A 23520-nucleotide genomic window follows, 5' to 3' on the forward strand; every position below is an offset into this window, starting at 1 on the left:
GATGGCTTTTCTTTAAATAAACGTATATTAAAAAATAGAACAGACAACAAAGTCGGCTTCCTGCTTGCTCTTTATTGTAAAGGAGATAAGGTTGCTAAATGCTGCACTATCTGACTTTGGTTTGGTGCGTGACCTACATGGATCAAGATGGAGATTTAATGATTAAACTTAACTCCTTTATCTTCAGCAAAGGGGGAGGGGGGGCAGGAAAGAGTACCCAAACAAACTACTTATGTTCTGGCACGATAGAATTACAGTTCAACACAATAATTAACTATCTGACACATTCCTGCGAGGCTGCAGATGTCATTAACGGCTCCAAAATGCCCCTTTCTCTGTTGTCATAACCCAGAGCTCTTCTCAGCAGCCAAAACATGCATGTCCTCTACAGAGAGCCAGCGCTGGCAAAACCCATTTCATCCCTCCTCAGCTGATTCATACAGCCCACAGGTGTGTTTCATGCTTGGTGTACCACTGATAGACAAATTTAGGAACAAATTCAATTAAAACAAAACACATCTTTAATCTACCAAACCCACAGAAGCATTTTAATCTCTTCCATTCGAGGCCCTGGACTCCAATCGTCCTGTTTGCTTCTTTACAGCTCTTGAAACGTATTTTAACCTCTCACACCCAGATAACACAGTTCATTTTGCCAACCATTACACAACCAGTGTCTCTGAACAACCCAGGAGAAGACACAGCCCTCTAGATGATTCCCAGGCTGCTCCTCTTGCACCTTATCAAGCCCATTTCAAGTAGATCATAAAAACCTTGAATTAATCTGCTTCACTGCAAACTTCAAAAGGTCTGACACTTCAGTTTGGATGGCTTGTAAAAACTACACATACCTATGCATGCAACACTTGTGCAAAAAAAAAAAAAAATAAAGACTGGCAAATAACCCAAAACACCCAAGGAAACTCCACGTCCAACCTGGGTTCACCACGGGGCCTCCTGAGTTTTGTACAGCTCAAACTGTGGGCACTGGCAGTGGGTTTTATTTTTGCATGAAGGCCACATGACATGCAGCAAGTTTAATGAAGTTTGTTCTTAGCATTATTTCAAACCTCCAGGGCTGCTGTCACCCACGTGGATCAAAACAGCAGGATTTATTTGCATCAACTCCCACTGGAAACAAAAAGCAGCAGCTCCAGCTCCTGCAAGATCCAGAAAAGCAACAAGCTCCCTCTACCTCCAGCACCAGAAGGATGAGGACTTCAAGGGCAGAACTCACTCCCCACCTTGGAGCACCGAAGTTCATTAAAGCAAAGGACAAATTCAGGATCTTACCTTCCAGAAAAAATCCCTGCAGAGCTGCAAGACCAGCTATTTCAGGTGCCAGAGGAGTTTCCCTGCCAGAAGTCCCAAGGCAGCCCCAGCAGCACTCACCACCTGCCCCAGTGGGAGCATTTACCTTAATTAATGAACCCACATGGAGCTGAGAGAAGCATTTCTGCCCCCTCCTCCTCCTGAAGTGTTGACATAAAACCTGGCTGCCCCTGGCCAGGTGGGGCTCATCAGTATTAAGAAGTTCACAGGAAAACTGGTTTTGCCCTGCCACTTTCTCCTGTGCTGGAATGGAGCGAGGTGGGAGGAGAAGAGTCAGGTTGTCCCTGTGCTGCTGGATGGCACTTCCATTTTCTGATGAGCAGCCTGGGTGAAGACTGAAGCTGTTTTATCAATTCCCAGAGCCCTTTTCTCCCAACTTTCATGGACTTCCCATGTTCCCTAGCTCCCTCTGACCGCTTAAATAGTATAAAATCCCCAAAATCTGACTTGGAAACCAAATGCCATCTTAATACTATAGACCATTCCCAACCAAAAGTGCTGAAAAGAAGCAGCCTGCAAACACAATGCTCAGCCCTCATCAGGGGAGAGGAATTTCATCCTGGAATGCCATGAATGCTGTCACAGCCAGAAACAGAGCTGCTTCCACAAGATGCTCTGTAGCAGGAGGGGAGATGCTCAGTTGGCCTCTGCATCACCTGGTATTAGATCAGTGTCTTTCTTGTGGGCACTAGAAAGTTTGTAGCTTTAGATTCCTATGGACAACCATCACAGCTTTAAAATTTAATGCTAAGGAATCAGTGCTAGTGATGGGAAAGCAGATCTTGATATAAAATTAAAAAGAGAAAGAGAAGAGGTGACAACGCTCACTGATCACTCTCTTGCTTGTCTTTCTAAACAAGACTCCCATGTCTTTCCAAAAAAATGTGGGAAGAGGAGCAGATTTAGGGGGATAGCCTGGATGGAGAGATGCTGTTATGAGCTAAAACTGTCTTGGACTCAGGGAAGTTAAGAGGATGCCCGAGTCAAACTTCAAGGACTAATTTCAGAGTCATATTTGGAGTACTGAACACAAACTACCCTGGTATTTGGGGACATCTGGTCTCAAAGCTGATTTGGTTTCTGAACTTTTTTATAGGCTTCCCAAAAACTGAAGCATGAGGCATTTGGCACGGGAGAGCCAGAGATGGACAGCAAATCAGAAGTACTTTCCATGCTGCCACATGAGCCACGTTGCTTGTCACACTGATAGACTGGGGGACGTTGGATGTAATAAAATGCAAAACAATTAAACGGCACGTGACTCCGGGGAGGGGGTAGGTTTACTTTGCAGGATTTGCATCAACATTTTCTTTGGCTCCCATCCAGGCGGCTCAGCACCCCTTCAAGTCACTTAAACAAACCCAACTTTGAAAGCAAAACCCCCGTCAGAAGTTCTGAGTCTCCCCCAGCCCCGCGCCAGGGGGACGGTAAATCGCACGCGAGGGGGTCGCCGGGGCCACAAATCTTCTCTGAGGGTCTCTGCTCCCTTCACACACGTGAGAAAACTCGTAGCAGTCTTCACGTGGCTTTTTGAGCAGCAGCCCTGTGCAGTCCAATGCCAAGATTTCTGGACAGGGCTGTAGTGGAGAGGTAAAGCTCAGCTCCACCTTCAGTCCTTTGCAGAGGAGATGGTCACACCGGGGATTTTGGTCAGCACACTCTGGAAAAGAGTGTAGGGGGACCCAATGTTGGGTCCAGATGTGCCTCCTGATGCTGAGCAGTCGATGGATGATCTGGGGCTTGACTTCACACTCATTAGTGACAGAAGTTTTGGTGCACAGATAATAAGCAACCTGGTGTGTATTGAAAACCAGCCACAGGTTTGTTCCAGCAGACAGTTCTGATTTATCTCTTTTACAGCCTGGTTTGCAAGCACAGAGCAAACTTTTTGTTCCGTGAAGATCAGAGCAAGCTGCTGGCTCGCACTAGTAACAATATTTGGGGCCTTGTGATTATCTTATTTAGAGTATTTTTGCAATTAACCTCGTCTCTAAAAGTCTTTCTGTTTTGATGAGGTTATTTTCGTAGGGTGCAAGTTGAAAGGGGGCTGGGACAGCTACGCACATGTATTATAATCATATTTGAGCCATTTTTGTTCATTGTCTGTTTAATGTCATCTGCTCTGCCAAAGTAGCTCAGGTCCTTCAGGGCAAGCTGCATTCCTGATTTACTGTCCCTGTGTGCAGCTCTGGGAGGGAGGCACTGCTGGGCTGGGCTCAGCTCCCCTGCCCTCCTTGCTCAACCACTGGTGCTTTTACAACCCCTCGTTAACCTTGTGATAACCATTAACCATTGTCAGTTGTTGCTTGTATTCCACAGTCTGTGTAGCTGTTCAGAGGGAAGTAAATTGGAATTTGGTCCTGAATTAAAACCCTGACTTGGATTTACTCAGCCCTCTGGAAGAGCTGTGAGGCCACGAGCAAGAAGGTTTTATCCAGTAAGGAACTGGAGTGAAGAGGAGTTTTCCTGGAGGCAGGGCCTTCCTCCCTGCTGGGACCCTTCCCTGGGACATGAGGCAGGCACTGCTCTCAGACTGCTGCTGCTCCAGCCTGAAGTTCTGGAGCCTGGATCCCTTTCACACATATGTGATCAAGCTGTGGAGGTGGAGTGAGCTCCAGCCTTCTGGAAAAGATGCGTGGAGGGGTGTGTGGAGGGGGAGTTTGCATCATGTGTTCTGTTTCAGGCTTTTTCGCTTCCCAGTTAATAAACAAACGTAAAATCCTGCCTCCAGAAGGCCCTACACCTCAAAGTCACGAGTGATGGACAAGAAGAGGCTGGAGTTACGGGATGTTGGTGTTGAAACAGATGAGTCTCTTCTCGCTGTCCTACTTCGTGCAGCCATCCAGAAACTTGCTTTATCCTGAAGCTGTGTGGGGGAAAAAAGTCCTGTAGCCGGAGGAGGAAATGTTTAATTTTTTGTCTTTGTCTCCACAGGCACCACAAGCTCCTTTCTCATCACCTCTGCCTTCCCCTCCACCTCGTTTGCTGCTAAAGGAGCACCGGAGAGTTGTGCTTCAAAATGCCACCAAAATTCATTTCTCAGGTCCTCCTCATTTTAATTCACGTTCCCTGAGTACACACAGATAGTTAATGACCTAAAACTGTAATTGAAGCAATTACTTTACACCGAGGCGAACACAGGTGTTAGTGCCCTCCCAGAGAGACCCTTAGTGCATTTGCTTAATGCTTTTAATTACAGTTGTTAATATGACAGATTGATAAGACACTTGACAGCTTCTGTTTAGGTTGAGATGTTCTTGTACCCTGCAAATGCTCCAGAGATGCTTGGAAGCAGCAGCCTGCCCAGGATGCAGTGTTACTGACTCAAACCATATCCCAGGGCATTGCATCAGCTTAAAATGACTTTTTTTTCCTTCTCTTTTCAACAGGGGCTTTTTTCCTCCTTCACCTCCCAGTGCGAATGTGGATGTATGAGCAACAAACAGCAGTGGGAAAGGAAATGCAGAGAAACCACACAACGATTTACTGGGGCTTTAGGAAAATATTATCATTCTTAATGTTTGTCGGCATGTGGCAATTTTCTTTGAACCGGGGATAGTTTAAATTCCTTCTTGCTTTGAAGACTTAATTTTCTCCCATAAAGATTATGGAGACTGTCTTGGATAATTTTAGGACTTAGGCACACTATTTGCTGAGCTCAGGCATGTTTTGCACCATGTATATTTTATTTGCCACCTGCCAGCTAGTGTCCACGTTTTCCCAAAGTCTAGAGGTCCTGAATAAACCCTGAGCAAAGCTATTCTCTGTGGCCCACACCCTGTGTTGGAGGTTCATGGCCCAAGCACCCACAGGCAGGCAGACACAGCTCAGCATCACCCTTTAAATAACATTTCCAGGAGCAGTGAAAGCCCCAACCTTGCACACAGGGACACCTGTGAGTAAACCTTCTCAGGGCCATGTGCCAGACAGATGCCTGTGTGACAGGGTGTCTGTCTTGCTCGTGATGCAGAACCCCCCCAGCCTCAGTGTGTTGACAGGTAAGCGAGGCGTGAACCTAAAGAAAGAAAATCCCAGAATCACTAAGGTCGAAAAAATACCTCCAAGATCATCAGGTCCAAACTTTAATGTCTCTGTTACTCTGATTACAGCTGGGCCAAGGGTTTCACCCACTCCCTGGTTTGGCCGTGGTGGAACGGACAAGAAACATTTGGAGGTGACATGAGGAATCATTCCCAGCCCTGGGGACTGGGTTACCAAGCAGAAGATGGAGATGAGGCGTGAAAAAGTGTGTCAGTGTAAAATCACAGCTCTTTGGTTAGGAGGGGAACATGCTGAAAAGGACTAATAGATGAAACCCGAGGCAGACAAATTCAAAATAAAGCCTGCAGACACAGCAGTCATTGTAGAGCATTTCTGAATGACTGTTGTGCCTGTGTGTGTGTCTGCAGACGGTTAAGTAGAAAGGGATTGTTGTCTTTACTCACACACATTCCCTCGCCCTGAGTTAACTTCCTCGGGCAGAAGAGTGCCCAGAAATAAACTGTCATAACCACTGAGTTAAACTGCCAAGGGGTGGTGAAGTGTCCAGCTCCAATGTCTTCAATCAAGGCCGGTTTCCTCCTTTGAAGATATGCTTTTGCCAAGCACAAGTTGTACCTCAGTCAGACGCCGGTTATTGGACTTGATACGGATGAAACCTAATGGCCCATGAAATAAAGGTCAGCAGAAAAGAAAGATTATTGAATGGTGTCTTCTGGCCTCAAGTATATGAATCTGCAAAAGGTTGGCAGCTCGCACCCACCGTCATGGTGCTTTTCATGGTGTCCTTTGATAACGGGATTAGGGAGTACCAATATTAGTTCAAAAAAGCTACTGGAAAGTCTCTGACATTTGGTCATTACCAGCCTTCAGTCACTATTGATTGGTGTCTGTGCTGGAGCTGGTAATCCAGCCCAGGGAGGGATCCAGGGGGCTGCAGATATGCTGGGGATCGATAGGGAGGTCACGATCCGACGGGATGCTCTTGGCACTGTTCTCTCTGATGCTCGTGGTGGGACCCTAAAGCTTGCTGTGGGTATTTTAATAAACTAGTCCTGATATTTGTTTTTTAGCAGGTTATCCTGCCAAGCAGCTTGGCAGTGTTCTCGTTTCTCAGAGCAGAGGAATCACCGTTTCTTCTCTCCCAAAGCATTTACTATCGCCCTGCCTGGAACAGCCTTCCCCAAGCATGAATATTTCATGGGACTGGTTTTGGGGAGATTACTTATGGTCGAGTTTCCATGGCCAATAACTAGATTTTTGTGACCATCAGCACTTTTTTGGTAATTTAAAATTTACTTGAAAAGAAGGAGAAGCAAACCGAGGCTGTATGGGTACAACCAAGGTCTTGTGCTCTTACAAATACCACGATAAAAGTGTATTAGTTCACAAGAATACTTTGAAATATTTAAGAGAACATCAGCGGGAAATATATACACATGTATATGTATAAAACTAGCATTTCGTGAAGTGTGTGGGAAGGAGAACATTTGGGAGTCAGCACATTTCCTACCAACTACATTAAGTGCACCCAAGGGTGAATTTTTTATTTATTTGGATTTTTCTTTAGAACTACCCCCTACAGAGCTTTGGATCTGCGGACATGAAAAATAACAACAAGCTTCAGAAACATACAAGTCACAAACCCCTTGTTGATGCAAAGAAGGTGCTGAGCCTTCCCAGCACCTTCCTTTGGACAGAGCTGGGGAAATCTGATCCCAAAAAGCTGAGATTTCTTCTCAAAACAGCCAGACCTGCCTGGACCTGATGGCTGGGATGGTTATAAGGTTTTCCTGTTGCTTCCATGAGCCATCCCACCACAACTGTCCCATGGCCCACCCCCTGTAAGAGATACTTATTTTCAAGGTGAACATTCCTATTTAAATGGGAAGCACCTTCTTCGTGTGAAAATCGGTTTGAAACATCCCTGGGTTCGAGTGGTGCAGAGAGCTTTGACAAAATATTTGAACTATGTTTAGCTCCTTGGATAAATCTGTCTTGCCAGAAATAAAACTGTTTTGATAAGCTCTCATTTGGAGAAATTTCTCATCTCCCTCTTTGCTCCCCAAACAGAATAATTAATAAACCAGGAATACAGAAGACTACACTGGCATTCCAAACAAGCCTCTCCCTTGTTACAGGAGGGTAGCTTCTCTCATGTCTCCTATTAGGATTACTCCTCTTTCAGAAATCAGCAAATTTTTTTAAGGAGCTTGAATCAGATTTGTCCTGAAGGTGCAATCAAGGAATCGGTCACAAAACAAGGAAGAAAAGCTCTGCAGGTTTTGCCCTGCAGGAGGAATCAAATTGACATTTTCCCTTCCTCAGTCAGCTATGGATGGTGCCAGTGGAGCTTCTCCTGGTGGTCAAGGATAAGAAGTGTCACAGGAACAGCCGGTCTGCCTCCTGCCTTTCCTCGGCAGCCAGCCAGGAAAAAGATACTGGTCTTTTTCCCCTCAGTCTCTCATTTCCAGGGTATTTTGCCTTCCCATTAACCAGTCAATGGCTTGTCCCAGTCTTGTCCTGGTTTGTCTTCCCTCCTTGCATCACATTTGGGACAAGAGGCCCTGTCTGGGCATCAAGGTCCACGAAGAGCTCACAGAAGTGACCCTGAGATCTTCCTGACCCTCTGCTGTGTTTGCTCATTTCCTTCTCAGCTCTCTTTCTATTGCTTTTCAAATTAAGGTGCACAGGAAACCAGAGCGGTTTCTGATCTCTCCTCCACCTAAAAAATTAGAACATCAAAACCAGTTTTACCAGCAATAAACGAAGCTACTTTGAAAAGTGAGGCAGAGGGATCTATCTGGAGTCAGTAAGCCATTGTTAGGATCTCTTTGATCGGGAGCCTTAAATGAAAATTATCAAATGGCGCTTTAAAACATACACCCTTTTGTTTGATTAGCCTGCTGCAGATAACCTTTATTAAACCTGATCTAAAATTACAGCCATGCACTGGTGGTTCTTTGATGCCTTGGCTGTTTCATTTCCTGTTTATACTATGATACACGTTGCACTAGGAGATAAAGCACTTCTGAAGGATATTAAGACATGAAAGTCCCTTGGCTATTTGCTGGCACTGTTTTGATGTTTTCTTGCTCTCTAGAAATTAGCATATCCTTTTCAAAGACTGCCTCTGATGAGAGTAATCCTTTGCCATGATGTATTTGCTAAAAGTCATAAATGATAGTATATTGTGTAAAGAAATGACACATAAAAGGGACGATGCTAGATTATTGATAATGAGGCAACTTGTGCAACTCTGCTTTTGGCTTTTATAAAACACATTTTTGACACCATAAATACATTGAGCTTATATTAATGAGGATTTAATACTTCTGAGATTTTAGAAACTTGCTTAGAACAACTTTTCAAAAGAAGGTTTTTTTGGGAAGTTTAATGTTTTCACTAATTTTGATAAGATATTCTGTTAAGCACGTTTTGCTGCCTTCATAATGAGGAATGATGGAAAGGTTTTTAGCACGGCTTTGCCAGAATTAAACTGTGCTAGAATATTTATTTTATTAATTTGTATAGTGTCTATTGCCATAGAGACGAGGTGGATTAATTATAGACATTTGCAACAAAATGTTACCTTTCAGAAAAAAAGAATTTTGACACACATAAAAGCAAAACATGAGGATCTGATATCTGAAGGTGTAAATAAGTATCGCTCCGCTGAAGCTTTGAAGTGACATTGATTTACATCACCAAAAGATCCGTCTCCTGTTGTCACTAACAAATGACCTGAGCATTTTCACAGGAGAGAAAGCCATGCCTGGATGACCTAGAAAATAAGGACCAGGGTGTTGGGATGACAGAGGGAGGAGGAAGAGCAACAAGGGCTTGGAGATCTTAACCAGTCTCTTTTCAAAGGCGCTTTTCTGAGACTTTTCAAAGTGCTTTGGATGACAAGCTCTAAGTTAGACTATAAAATTTCTGCAACTGTATGAAAATCATCATAATATTTACTGAGTTGTGTTTGCACAAACACTCTTCCATCACTCTCACTTGCTGACATGTGGCAGCACAAGATCTGGGCTCTGAGGGAGGTGACACGGGCCAGGCGTGGTGGCATCGCTGGCTTCTTGCCCTGTGGTGACTTTGGTGGAGTGTGATAAAGATTTACATAAGGTTTTTTTTTCTGTAGACAGACACAGAGACCTGAACTTTGTATTTTTCAAATTGAGTGACCAAAGTTACACACCTGAGGACGAGGATTTTTGGTACCGAAATTAGCAAACAGAATTTGCAACCACCCTGAATACCTGAACTCACCCTCCCAAAAATCCAGTCCCTTATCTGTACACCTTCCTGTGGAGCTGAGCCCTCACCTTAGATATCCCAGGTTGATAATCCTGCCCTCAGGAGCCAAAGATCTCATCTGATACTCACTGAAATCAATGGAACAATTGACTGTGGGTGGCTGCTCCAAGAAGCCCTGAAGGCATAAAGGTCACAGCCAGCCTGGAAGGAGAGGTACAGCCCTGCTGCCACCAGCACCCTCCCAGTAGGCACCAGCATGGACCATTTGGAGTTGCCACCATTCTAATCAGCACAGGGCATTACTCTTCCTCTCTGTGCACCTCTCTGGCTTGGGGCAGGAGCTGCAGTTTTATTAGTTTGGGTAAACTACAGCAGGAGATGAGAGGAAAGAGCGATTGGAAGGGCAGAGACAAATTGTACCTCCAGTGATGAAAGCCACCTTAACTGCAGCAGGGCTAAGACATTGCCAAGATGACTGCCAGTTAAGCATGTATTAGGCAAATATCTCTCCTTCCTTCCAGCTAGGCCTCCGGTGGAATTGCCTTCTCCTACAACTTACTGGATTGAAAGTGCCTTGAGTGACAAAATTACTTTTTTTAATGGCTGCAAAAAAAAAAAAAAATCATAAACAGTTGACAATTCAAGAGAAAAAAGACTTCTAAAAAATTGATAGTGTTTTTTTCTGTATCCTTGTCAGAAAGTCTTTCAACTTCCCTCTTGGAAAGCAGAGATGCGAAGAAGGTGCTGGGAAAAGGATTTCTGCACAGGCACCTGCTGTTATTGCTGCAAGCAGTGACAGGGAGCGAAGGCATTTAGGATTAGTCCCTAAGAAATGGTGATTATCATGGCTCCTTTCTGCAGGACCTTTGCTCATTGGCCTGCATGCCAGCCTGTAACAGGATTTGCACAACTCCAGCCAGCTGCTTGGGGAATGTATCCCATTCCAGAGCTTTGCCTTATGCCATGGAGTATTCATGGCAATGAGCATGACTCATGAGATCAGCTCACGCCTGCGGAAGGTTTTCCACAAATTTGGGGTGATTTCACTAGAATACACACAAGGCTCGTGCTGAGCTCGTGTTCTAACCAAAATAGAAAGAAAGGCAGTGAGCAGAAAACATGTGATGTCCTCAAAGCCAAAGGGTTTGGTCTTTCCTGGAGGTCCTTGACAGCCTCCTGCCGTCGTCCTCGGAACCATCCATGTGTCTCCATGGGTCCAAGGCAGAGGAACCAGAGGCTGCTCCAGAATCCAGCTGAACTGACCCAAGAGGCAGCTGTGAGCGAGGCCAGACACTCCCTGCAATAACGGCTCCCTCCAGGAGCCTCCAGCCAAGGGCCCTCGCCTGCCAGCATGTCACAAGACTGGTGAGTCACGGGAGGATCACAAAGTGCTGTTCTCATAATGGAGCTTAATAACAGCCAGTGTCAAGGTAAAAGCACCTGTAAATGAGGTGGCACAGGGCTTTGCAGCCTGGCAGTGGCACTGCTGGGCAGCTCCAGCTCGAAGGTCTCCCAGCTTGCTCTTGCCCATGTTGTGTGTTTTTCTCTGCAGCAGCTTTGGGGATGATGTGTCACTGCCACAGGAAAGGTCATTTGCAGGACAGTGGTGATACACAGACAGATAACAGGCTCCCTCTGTGAGCCCTGTGTGACAGCAAAGGTAGACAGTGAGGAAGAGCAGCTTTGCTGCCTGGACAACCAGCAGTGAACACACTGTAAGCTGGACAGAGAGTGATGTGTCCATGGGAAGTACCCAGCATGGCAGTGACCCGTCTAAACTCTTAGTCCAGGTGGAGATAAGCTGTGTGCTGGATCACAGTTGGCAGCTCTGACTGGAGATGGTCGGGAAGGGAGGAGACCTTGGTGCTCCCCAGTGTTTTGTGGGTTTGTGCCTTGTCTGGTGGGATGAGAAAGAATGTACTGACAGCCATGAAGTTACATGGTGGCCCTAAAATGTCACATCCTGCTTTCCAGCTGTGGCCTCAGTGACTGTGGGCTTTCCCGGTCTCCAGCACTCCTGCAGCTGTTCTCCCAGGCTGCTGCTTCCACCCCAGATCCTGTGCAGGATGCCCCCTGCCCAGCTGTGTTCCACACAGCACGACTCCTCCTTCCATCTGCAAATCCCTCTGTCCTCCTCATCCTTCTACTTTACAACTCCAGGGAAATCCCCCTTCTCTTTCCCAACATACAGGTGATGCACTCAGGTGCTGCCACATTCACCTGGACCCTGCCAGCCAGGCAGGAGGTCCATGAACAGCAACAAAATCACTAAATGACCATGTCTAAAACTGCACGTTCAAGCAGCTGGGGGAGGACATCTGCTCACCTGAAGATTTTCCTGCCCATTTGCTGGAGCTGACAATGCTCTTCAGCTCCTCCCTGGCATGCTCAAGGTTGCATCCCAAGCATCCAGACACTGCCTGTGAGATTTGGTGCAAAAGGTGACCTTTCCCTTTGGAGTTCCTCTAAATACCCACCCAGCACAACTCCCCCCTCCTGTTGTTTGTCTCCTGAGCATCGTTAGGGTTTGATAATGATCTCAGAGGTGCTAAGCTGATAATCATCTACCTCAGCTACTCCACACACTTTGTCAGAGGCACATTGGTAATGAAAACATGAAGTGTAAAGATATCCCCTTCCCAAGGTAATGGAAAACCTGAGTGGAGATTGACATTAGAAACAAGATAGGAGGAGGGAGAAGCCAAGTAAAAAGGAGGAACATCTGGTTCCGTTTTTCTTTGTGAAATTATCTCACACTGACCAAGCAGTACCTTCTCTGAAGTACATAAACGCTGAAGACACACACACATGGTTGTTATCAAATGGTATTGTGCAAAATTAAATTGGCTACTTTATGGTGAAATGGAGAAGGAAAGCAGGCATTTCAAACACATGCGTGTCTCTCAGCGAGGTCTGGAAGCGATCACGGTGCAAGGATGGCTACTTTAAAATATCTACAAATAGTTAGGGCCATTCTGCGAGATGAATAAGCTGGGGCTGAATTTAATAAAGTTATCAAGGCCATAATAACACAGGGGCCAGTGCCTGAAACTAATAAGTGGTTTGGTGAGCATGAGATAGTTCATATGTGCAAAGCATTCCTCCGGCGCTGACTTGCAGGGGTAAGACACCGTGCCAAATTCCTCTAACCTCACCAAGATGTGCTGAATGGCTGCCCTTAGGCCAGGCTCAGCAGAGCCAGGCTGGAGGGGACATTTTTGTCCAAGGGGCAGTCGCCAGCCCTTCAGTGAACAGAGTTGGTGGGTCCCCCACAGCAGGCACGTGTTTGTCCTTAGCACTTGTGCTCTCCATGCCAGTCAGTAGCAGGTTTGTGGTTTAAGGAGAGAATCAAAAAAAAAAAAAATCTTCACCAGAAACAATCTGTTACATCGAGTTTTTATCTAATGCTTTTCATCAGTAGCTTCAGGGCAGGTTTCTCAGGGCTCCAAACTCACTGAGCATCCCCAGCCACAGCCACGGGTCCTCGCTGGTCCCTGGAGCTGGGAAAGACACAGGGGCTCAGCTGAATGTGGGTGTGGAGAAATGTTCTCCTTTGCATTCTCCAAAACTGAGATTTTTCCCTTTTGTGGAAAATTCCACATCTCTGATTTAATTTTTTTTCTTTCTAATTCAGAGGAATATTTTAGATATGAGAAGTTTTCTCTGGACTAGAAACTCCCATCACTGCACACGTTGAGAGGAAGGCGTTCACTTTTTCCATCAGACCTGTGGCAGAGCAGGAAAGAGGGCTTGATTTTCCTGAATTCCACTCCAGAGATTGGAGCTCATCAAGCCACAGAGTCACTGCAGGACTTTTGTTTGGATAGACCCACCTTTCCCACAGAGCTGCAAACCTGGGCAAAGAGTAAAGCAACAGAAGTAACAACCTTAGTTATTTTATTTTTCTTTTAATTTCAGCTTCAGAAGCAGAGACCCAGGAGCAGTGTCGGGTTGGCTTCGGGGAACGCAATTCTCATTCCTTTGAAAATTCTCGTTCTGCCGGTTGGGAGTTTTGTTCAGCATTTCCCTTCCCAGTTGGCATCGTGGGGCTGAACTTTCTCAAGGTGTTGAGTGTGTGGAAAGAAGAAAAAAGAAAGGCAGATTTCATCTAGCTTGGATTTACCCGGGGAGTGATTCTCTTCCAGAGATCCTAATCTGAAACCGCTTCTTCCAGCTCCCTCCTGTAGTAGTTTACAACTCCTGACGTATGTACACAGGGATGGCTTGTGAATCTGGGAGCACCAATGGGGCTGGCCAAGGGCTCAGGGAAGGGATGGATTGGCATTTTGGCTCATGAGTTTAAGAATCAGGTTTATTCCAGCTGTTTCTATGCCCCAGCCCTGTGGTGAAAACCACAGCATTTATATAAAAACCATTTAGGCAAAATTTACTCATCTATCACCAATTTTACCAGGGCAGAGGAGTTTAGCTGAGCTTCTGGACATCTCCCAGAGCTGGTTCTGTTGAGATTAACTTTAAAACTCTCCACCACAGCCCTCTGTAAAGGTAGGAGAGGCAGCTGCAGGCACATCCTTTGGAGGGAGCACCTACAGAGGAGACTTTCAAACTGCTTTGGGAAACACAACTCTGAGCCCCATGTTTCAATGGAAATGCACTGAAGAAAACCTCAAAAAGCAAACTACAAGCTCCTCTCCCAGATTTCCTTTTCCTTTCATGGCGCAAATTAGAGAATACCAACTTAGTGGAACTGCAAGCATCTAAGAATAGCTTTGATTTTCCTAAACATTTACAATTCTGTTTTATGTACATCGTCAGAAAAGGAGCAAGGAAATACAAAATGTAAATCTTTAAATGAACCTGAATACCAAGGAGACTTTACATATCTGCTTGGAACAAATGGGATGTTGCAGCTAAATCTCAAACAGGGGAATCAGAGAGTTTCAATAGCCGTGGATGCGTGGAGCATAATCAGACATAGGATGTCTCGTGTAGGGTCCCTCCCTCCCTGGCAGGTTAAGAAAATTGTTGTAACTTGCTATAAATTTTGCTGCCTGTTTGGTTTCATGGCTCCCAGAGCCAGAATTCCCATCTCCATTTCAGAGAGCAGCAGCTGCTTGCTAAGCTGGATGTCAAAATCCTCCCTGGAAAGGGGCTGGGGGGATGATCCATGGATACTGTCCCCATTAAGTGGGTTCTGTGCAAGGTCTAATGGACCCAGAAGCTATGGGCCTGAAAACACCTCCAGACATAGAAGATTTGCAGGAATTCTGGAGAGCCTGTTGGGTACCTTTGATAAAAAGTCACATTTACAACAGGGATATTGTTCTTGGTTGTACTGCAGCGCTGAGAGAAAAGTTGAATTTGGGAGGAGGTATTAGCCCTTTCCTCAGCAGGACAGCCCTGACAGAGCAGAAAGCGTTAAGAAAGCAATTTAAAAAACATAATGCTCAGGAAGCATTTTACCACCAGCTGGGTGTTAAATTAATTGTGTGCAAGGCGAATGTGGCACGAGATGGAAAAGTCAGGCTGGAAATGTGTGCGCTTTCCAAGGAGCAGTTTTGTTCCTTGGTTGAAAGCAGGGAGTGTATCTCAGGGAAAGCATCAGGTCATCAGTGACTGATATCATGATGGATCAGCCCAGAGAATGCTCAGAGGTCAGGAGCAGGTTATAAGTGTCTCCAACACTGAGTTATGAGCGTGTGTTGCCACCAGCGTGTGCGGAGAGGTTCTTTGGGAAGCGGGAAGGAGGCTGCCTATGGATGGGCAGAGCGATGATTCACTTGCCTCAGCAGACTGAGGAAACACACATTAGTGAAATCGTGGAGACCGCAGAGCCTGGAAAGTGTTACCACTCCCATCTTCTCACTAGGTAAACTGAGGTCAGAGATGCTTTTTGACTTGCCCAAGGTCACGCACAAATTAGTGGTGGAGCCAGAAACAAGACCTAAAAGACCCCGTTTCCTTTCATTGCCACAGCGTTTTCCATTGCAGATGCAGAAACGTTTCAGGTCTGTTGTTCAAAAAGAACCCATTACCCAAGTCTGCAGGACTTGTATCAACCTCAAGAGAGATCAAATAGCCCCGTGGTGAAAAGGCATCCAAGAACAGCTGCCTGCCTGCTGACTGGTTTTCAGGCTGCGATTCCTTCAGTAGCATCGTTCCTGGTTCCCACTGAACACTCTTAATTTGGATTGATGGAGCCATTCTGCAAAGCAAGAAACTTTCACTTGCAGATATGCAACCTCTGTACTTCTTCAAAACAGCCAGAAATGTTATTTATGCCAAATTTACAGCTCAAAGCTATCAGCTGCTAAAGCCCCTCCCTGCCTGCTCCTTCTATCTTTTTTCCTTCTTCTTTCTTTTTTTTTTTTTTTTTTTTTTTTTTCTGGTCAGGCTCTTGTTTTGGAAATACCCCAGATTGTAATAATTTTACTTGTACTGCATTACTTGGCTTTGTTCATCTACTGATGAAGTGCCAGCACTGAAGTAGTGCCAGATGAAAGTAGGCATCTCACAGCACTGAAGGGAACTTTCCTGAGATTATTTACTGGTCGAGTCACCCTGCAAGTGTCCTGAACAAAGAGCAGGTCCCTGCCCAAACACGGTGGGAAGGTCTGATGCACATCAACCATCAAAGCCCAGGGAAGAGGCTGCAGCCTCAGCTGGACCTGCTCTGGCCACAGCTCTGGCCAAGAAAACCTGCAGCAGCCAAGTTTCAAGGGAACAGCAAACACTTCTGTCCCCCAGCTTACATTTGGGGTGGTTTGGGTTCCCAAGCAAGTCCATGTACCATGTGAAGCATCAACAGAGCCTGGGAATGGGGGAAGTCCAGCCACCATCCAGGTTCATCTCACTCCAGACAACACTTGCCCCCCGGCTGGTTTGAACTCCAGACTTGGGTTGGTTCAGTTCTCAGGCCCAGATTCACTGCAGAGATCTGAGTCCTGATGAGCATTTTAACTAACTTGGCCCAAATTCCCAGTTCATAACAGAACACAAATCCAGGCACTTTGATGTGGTCTGAGGTTTTGTAAAGAAAGGTTCAGCTGGCTCTCAAGCTGACTTTGGGTTTGGCTGTGCCTCCTGGGTCACTGCAGCCTGCGAGGGCTGCTGAGGGCTGGCCCGAGGCTGTTGCTGTCACAGCTGGGCAGAGACCAGCTTTTGTCACTGCAAATTGTAGAGAAGCAAGAAAATAGTGGGTGACTGATACAATTAACTCTTTGCAGGCATCACTGTGATGATCTGCCACGAGTTCCTTCCAGAAATTCCACCCTGTGACGGCCTTCTGCAAATAAACCACCGTCTGCAACACTGAGGTTTGAACAGGCAGATCATCTTACGTGCTTTTCTTGGGTTTGGGTCATTTTAGCAGTTTAACTTGCATCTTGGTAAGACTGTGATCTACTGAACTATCACTGCAAAAATCTAAGTGCCAATGTTTTCTCTCGTTGTTTTCCCTCTCACAGGTTTCAAGCTGTAGGTGCAACACCTCAGCAAAGAAGAAGGAATTTTTTTTTTCCCTGGGAAAACATGATGGGCAGCAAGTGAAAGTGAGCTGCTGGAAAGTGAAGTCCTTTTGGTACTTGTGCATGTCACACCAGCTTGCTGACCAGTAACTAGCTTGGTTGAAGTCTGGCTCAGCAGATCCAACTACAAAGACATGCAGTTTTGAAGGACTTCTTTCCTGCAAGAATATATAAGAATCCTTTCTAGGAGAAACTGCTTAAGTCCCTCCTGTGATCTCCCACAGTAGACCTAAAAAGTAGATTAAGAAAAGTAATAAGCTAAAGGAAAAAAACCCCAGTGCTTTGCTCATTTATTTTATACATTAAGGAGAACACTGACCTTCGAGATCTCTTTTTTTTCCCCTGGAATTCATGGTGATGAATAGAATGTATTCTGACTTTAAATGAAATGGAGTGCTTTGAAAAGACAGAAAATTAGCAACATATGGGCCAAAGGACCCAAAGAGATGAGAAAAAAGGAGGGGGAAGAAAATGAAGGAAAGTTTCAGATGTCGCTGTGATCCTGCAGCCGAATATTTTAATATTTCTGCTGTGAGGGGAGGTCAGGCCCCCTTTGGACATCCCCTGGCATTGTAACGGGGCCTTTCTGTGTGCAAGGCAAATAGGAATTACACTTCCTTCACTGCAAATGCTCCTTTACTGACCAAACCAGGGGATGCCCCAGAGGAGGACAGGAGGGTCTGACAGATAGGGTGGTTTTTCTCTTCCCCATCCCCTCACTGCTGTCCCCCAGAGGTCCTTGATCATGTATGACACAGTGTCCCCTGCCAGATTGCCCAGAAGCCTTGGAGTCTGTGGATTTTGGTCACTGGTGCTTTCCACCAGGCTCATCTCTGCCCTGCCCAGGGGAGGACTTGGACACGAGGCAAAATGCTGGATGTCCCTGGATACCTGCACGCTGCAGAACAGCCACCAGGACACCACAGGCTTCCCCACAGGTTCCCCCACAGGATCATACCCCAAAAGAGCAAAACCTGTCCTATTAGCTGGCCACCAGCACTGTCCACAGTCACATTTTCCACAGCCAAACACTTCCTCGGGTGCTTCCCCCTGCCCACAACACACCTGCAACCTGCACCAGAGGCAGGGCTTGCTCTGGGCTCACCACTGCACTGACACAAGCATTCGCTTGTTTTATGAAATAAAATCAAAACCAACAAAAAAATCATAGTGACATTTATATTCCTATCATAATTTTTCCTTATCTTGCTTTTCCAGGGGGGAGTTTCCCTGTTTTTCTCAAAAGTGTGTTTGAAATATTCCATTCCTACAGGAGGAGGCAGCCCACTTAATAAGGGGTGGGTGATTAAAGATAGTTTATGCCCCAGAAGAACACTAATCACCTGAGCCTTTTGGATGGGTGGGAATCTTCATCAAATCAGGAATTAGCTAAAGCAGGAGCTGAAGCACCACACTGCTCACAGTCAACTTTGTGCAGTCATTCAAGCGTCTTATTAATTGAATCAATATTCTTAATTAAATTCCCAAACGCTCCCATTTTAATTAAGGTTTGATTCAAGCCAACCAGAGCAGGGGAACTTGGAATGAAGGTTTCCAGCTTCTCCCCTAACTCTGTTGCAGCACATGTGCCTGGAGAGGCCACATGCTGGCAAGAAACCTCTCCAGTGGAAGATAATTAGTGCAGACGAAGCTGACCTGGCCGTGCCCGTGAGTTCTGGGGTGACACTGGGAAGTGCCACACTTACATGTTATGCAGACAGCTCTGAAAGACAAAATGTTTTGTTTTTTTTTTTTCTCAAGTGAAACCAAATCTGGGTAAAATTAACATTCTATCCTGTGAGTACATTTAGTCCAGATCCAAGCCTGCTTATTTTTTCCGTTCTGCCTCTGTCATTTTTGCTCATTTGTCTCTCAGCTGAAAAAAAAAAAAAGAAAGGGGAAAAAAAAGTTCTCTGCTGTGGCACAAGCATGAAAACTGTTCTGTGCTCCCCAAAACACCCCTAAGTCCGTGTATCCCCTGCACACCTTGAGATTTATATTACACATCCACACTCAGATATTTGCACAGACCTGCTCTCACTTTTGCCTTATCCCCCTATATTTTGGAGTGTCTAGTGAAAAATTACTTTGGGCTTTGCTTCTCCTCTTGGCCATTGTGCAGCTTTGCTTTTCCACAGGATGCACAAATATTTCTCTAAAAGCTTTTTTTTTTCTGCTAACGCTGATGATTCCTTCCAGAGCTTAAATCAGCAGAGTGTTAAAGCAATGAAGTAAATAGGAAGCTTGTGAGTGAAATGCTCTATCCAACAGCTCTTGCATTTCGGTATTAGCTGTGGCCCACTTTGGGGGAGGACAGGAGAGAAATTAAGCCCCTATGGGCTTTGGCTTCTGTGCCAGATCTGCCTACTAAGGTCCTGCTTTGTGTGAGGTTGTTAATGGCTCATGGATTATGGAAATCCTTTAGCAAATGGGCTCTCTGAGCAGCCCCACGTCTCATCTGGGGTGTTTTTCAAAGTCCTGGGATGGGGTTGGAAATGATGGATGCCAGGGCCAGCCCAACACAAACTCCTCCAGACCTTGGTGGAACATGTCATGATTTGAGCATCACTGACTCTTACAGAACCAAAACTTGCTTCTCAGTGTTTCAGCTGGTCACAGCTACCACCAGCTCCATCTACCTCCTGCAGCATGGAAAGAAAACCCACCTCAAATTCTTATCCACACTCTCCCAGATGTCCACACCTGGGATAGAAAGAGTGAAGGAAACACCTCCCTGAGGTCACATTTTGCCCTCAGACCGGTGTCACCCAGGTCAGAGGCTCAGCACTCCTGGGAGCCTGGGAACATCAAACCATAAACCTGACCACAGAATGATGTCCTGAGCCCTGGGCTGTGCTCTCAGCCTGTCTCAGCAGTGGTGACCTGTGAGCCTCTCCCAGGACACCGTGAGACAATTTGTTTGCAGGTGGCCTGAGACTTGAATGAGCTGGTGGCTCTTCCCACAGTCCAGTTCACACAACCTCACACAGATCTGCAGGTGAGCAGAGAACGGTTTGGATGGGAAAGCTCATCTTGTTTCAACACCATTCCATGGGCAGGGACACCTTCCCCTATCCAAGGTTCCTCCAAGCCCCATCCAACCTGGCCTTGGACACTTTCAGGGATGAGGCAGCCACAGTTTCTGTGGACATGATTTTCCTCTCAGGCTCACATATATAACCAGAGCAGTTATCTGCACTCTGCCTCCTCTCCACCAGTTTCTCCTCTGCCTGTCAGGTCTTGCCCTGTGGGCCAGAAGGGCTTTGGGAGAGCGAGCGCCCAAGCCCAATGGTGCCCTCATCTGGTTGAGGCTCCAGAGTGATAAATATCTGCTGCAAATCCCCATCCTCATCTTCAGCTGCACACCAAGCAGTTCCAAGAACAACGGACACAAGCCCCAGCTGGGCTGGGACGTGGTTGTGCCTCACGTCTGAGATGGGCTGGACCCACATGAGCCTTTTTCCACCCGTGCCACTGGCTGCTTTCCCAGCTCCCCCTGACCTCTTCACTTCACTCTTCACTACAGGGAGCATGTAGCCCTAAGAGCAAAGTCCTCAGGTAATGATTTTTAGGGTCAGACAAACTCTACCCCACAGCCAAGAGCGGGGCCCCGGGGCGACGTGCGCCATCCAGCACCTCCCAGGCGGGGATTTGAAGTGACATCACGAGCTTGTGGCTTTTTTTTTTTCCTTCTTCCCCCCCCCCCAAATGGGGATCTTTCAAAATTCAACTCTTGTGGTTCCTTCCACCGATTTTGCTCGAAGAGATAAGGCTGGGTCTTGGCCAGAGTCCAGCTCAACTGTTGACGGAGCCGCGCAGTTCAGCGCCGAGCTGCAGGACTCTTCCTCCAGAATAAAGGCTCCTTTTCAGTTTATAGACACAAATACACGAATAAAAGCATATTTCATGCGTGATGTCTAAGTGTATCAATCAGATAACTGGAACTGGTGTGCGTGTGGAGAAATTTCTGACGTAATACAACTTGTACAAAGAAGAAAGGCGCTTTCATTAATCTGCTGCTTGGAATGTCACTTGTACACCAACAAGTGATTCAGTAAGAAACTTGGAAAAACAAATGAAGGCATCGTTTTCAAATATGCAGGAACCTCCCAGATTACAAGAGCAAGCGAGTGTACAGGATTCACAAGCAGAAAGAGGCTCCCAGATCCCAGAAAGGTCTAGAAAAATAACTGGAAAATGCAGAGCAGGTGTGCAGAAATTATGCTGGTGTGCCCAACAGAAGATAGATTAGTTCACACTGTTATATCTTATTTGGAGGAAGGAGGAATTCACTATAAAAAATAAGATCCTGAGGATCAGAGTTTGCAACATTCCTCACGCAAATTGTCTTTGTAGTGTGAGTGCAGAAGGGACTGGCTGACTCCTGCCAAGATTAAGAGTCTCCTACATTCAGATCCCGTGCCCTGTTGAGATTTCCAGCTTGTCTGTAACATGAAGACAGACTCTTCCATCATGTTCTTGTAGCCCTGAGAACGTACAATATTCAAAACACATTGGGACCAACTCACACAAATGCTAGTGGTGGATTCACACTGCAAAACTCAGCTCTGGATACAGGTTTAAATGCCCTGAAGTGTGGCAAATTTGGATTTACTGAGAGGCACTACATTAAAATTAAATGAAAGATTTTATTTGAATCAAAGAAAGGAAATTAAATTTAGGTGGAAATTCCACCAACAAAAATTCCTGCACCGTGTCTCAGTGCCTTGGCACCTACAGATGGGTAAATACTGTTCTGTCCTTGGACATCTCCAGTGTATCTTAAGTGACTTCTGTGTAGGCACAAGATGATAGTTAATAATATTATTTCATCTTAACTGAAAAACAGCATCTTTTCTCTGAAAATGAAAGACAGGCTCTTAAGATTCCATATTATTTTTTCTTATTTATCACAGGTATTTATAAGGTGTCTGTCACATGAGTATCCAAGCCCCAGGTTTTCTTCTTATAAAGAAAAGTTAAATTCTTTGATTGTTTTTTTAAAGGTAATTTCATACCAGGCAAATGAAGCTTTCATTTTAAAAAGTATTAAAAGAATAGTTATAAAAGAAGAGGAAACATCTCTCCAGGGATAATATGAGAACTGTATCTGCTTTACAACTGTTATGGCCCATTCCAGCAGTTCCCAAAATGTGGTCTTGCACCATTGATGCTCCATGGCATATTTGCTGGAGCTCCATAGAGATCTTGGCTCTCTTCCTCATTTTCAGCTCCTAAGCTATATAAAGAGACAGCTTAAAAATGCACATTATTCTTTCCTAATGCAGCTTTTCCACTCGGGCAGCTGCTCCCCTTGAAGTCTGTTGGTCCTGGTGGGGCAGGAAGGCAGACTCCACTGCTCAAGAAAAGCAAGGAGCAAGAAAATTAGAAACTTAAGAGATAACTGAGAGTGATAGAAGTTCCCCTCAGGACAGGCTGTGTCCATACAGAAAGATGCAGTTGTCCCATTATTGGAGTCTGGTGGCACCATTGGCTGGTGATTGTGCCAGCCTGAAGAACGGGACACATCTGAGATGAGCTCAGTCAAATGTCACATTGAAATGTGGCATTTTCCACGAAACTGCAGAAGAAACTCTTTAGTCCCTTGCCTGTCTTGCAGGGTAGGTTCCGAAAATGGGGCTCCAGCCACCAAAAGCACCCTCGATGCTCTTAGTGCTGGATCAGGCTCGCAATGGAATTTGCAGGAGCAGCAATGGATGCAAGTGAGCATCGAGATAAAGAGAGACAGTTAGTAAAGGGTTAATTTCCTAAACACCAGCACAAAAGATAACAGCACCCTGTTAATGACAGTGCCAGGATAGCAGCTGATAACAGTGACACTGGTCATCAAAAAAAAATGTGACGGTGCTTTGGGGTGAATAAAGTGATTTTAGCAGCTGTATCTCACACATTGGTAATGTTTTGGTGACTTTTGTGCCATTGAGAGAGGAGGGGAGGAGAGTGGAGTTTGCAGCTTTACTGCAGCCTGTTTGCAGGGAGGATGGGGGATCTCAGTCTGTGGATCCAGAACCCACTGACAGCAGCCACAGTGCTCTGGAGCCATCCAGCCCCACCTCTCCCTCCACCCCTGGATTTGATCAACTCTGCCCTAGAGAACGGTGTTTCCAGCCAAGATCCTCATATATAAAGGTTTAGCTCAAACCCTGCGTGGTATTTATAAACATCCAATAGCCTGGGATCCTGGAAACAGCTTCTCCACCAGGAACATGGTGACAGCACTCCAAAGGCTGGGATTCATGGAGCTGCTGTCACTTGGGGCATTTCCACTGAGGAGGGGACATTTTCCAGCTGCTCTTGGGGGTTTGCACAGGCTGTGAGTGTGAACCCAGAGACACAACCAAGCACCCAAGGCCCAGCCCAGCCTCCCACACACAGACATTATCCTGGCCATGCCATTTTGTCTGATTCCACGGAGCAG

The 23520-nt window shown here is 45.9% G+C and overlaps 1 long non-coding RNA gene across 1 annotated transcript; it reads left to right on the top strand.

The window, feature by feature from the left end:
• Nucleotides 1–11041: 11041 nt before the first annotated feature.
• On the top strand, nt 11042–13939 carry LOC116796388. The gene is made up of 3 exons (XR_004360347.1): nt 11042–11101; nt 11786–12035; nt 13513–13939. It is a non-coding gene; the product is annotated as an uncharacterized LOC116796388 (long non-coding RNA).
• The last annotated feature ends 9581 nt before the right edge of the window (nt 13940–23520 follow it).

Source organism: Chiroxiphia lanceolata, chromosome 19 (assembly GCF_009829145.1).
Source record: "Chiroxiphia lanceolata isolate bChiLan1 chromosome 19, bChiLan1.pri, whole genome shotgun sequence".
Lineage (NCBI taxonomy): Eukaryota > Metazoa > Chordata > Aves > Passeriformes > Pipridae > Chiroxiphia > Chiroxiphia lanceolata.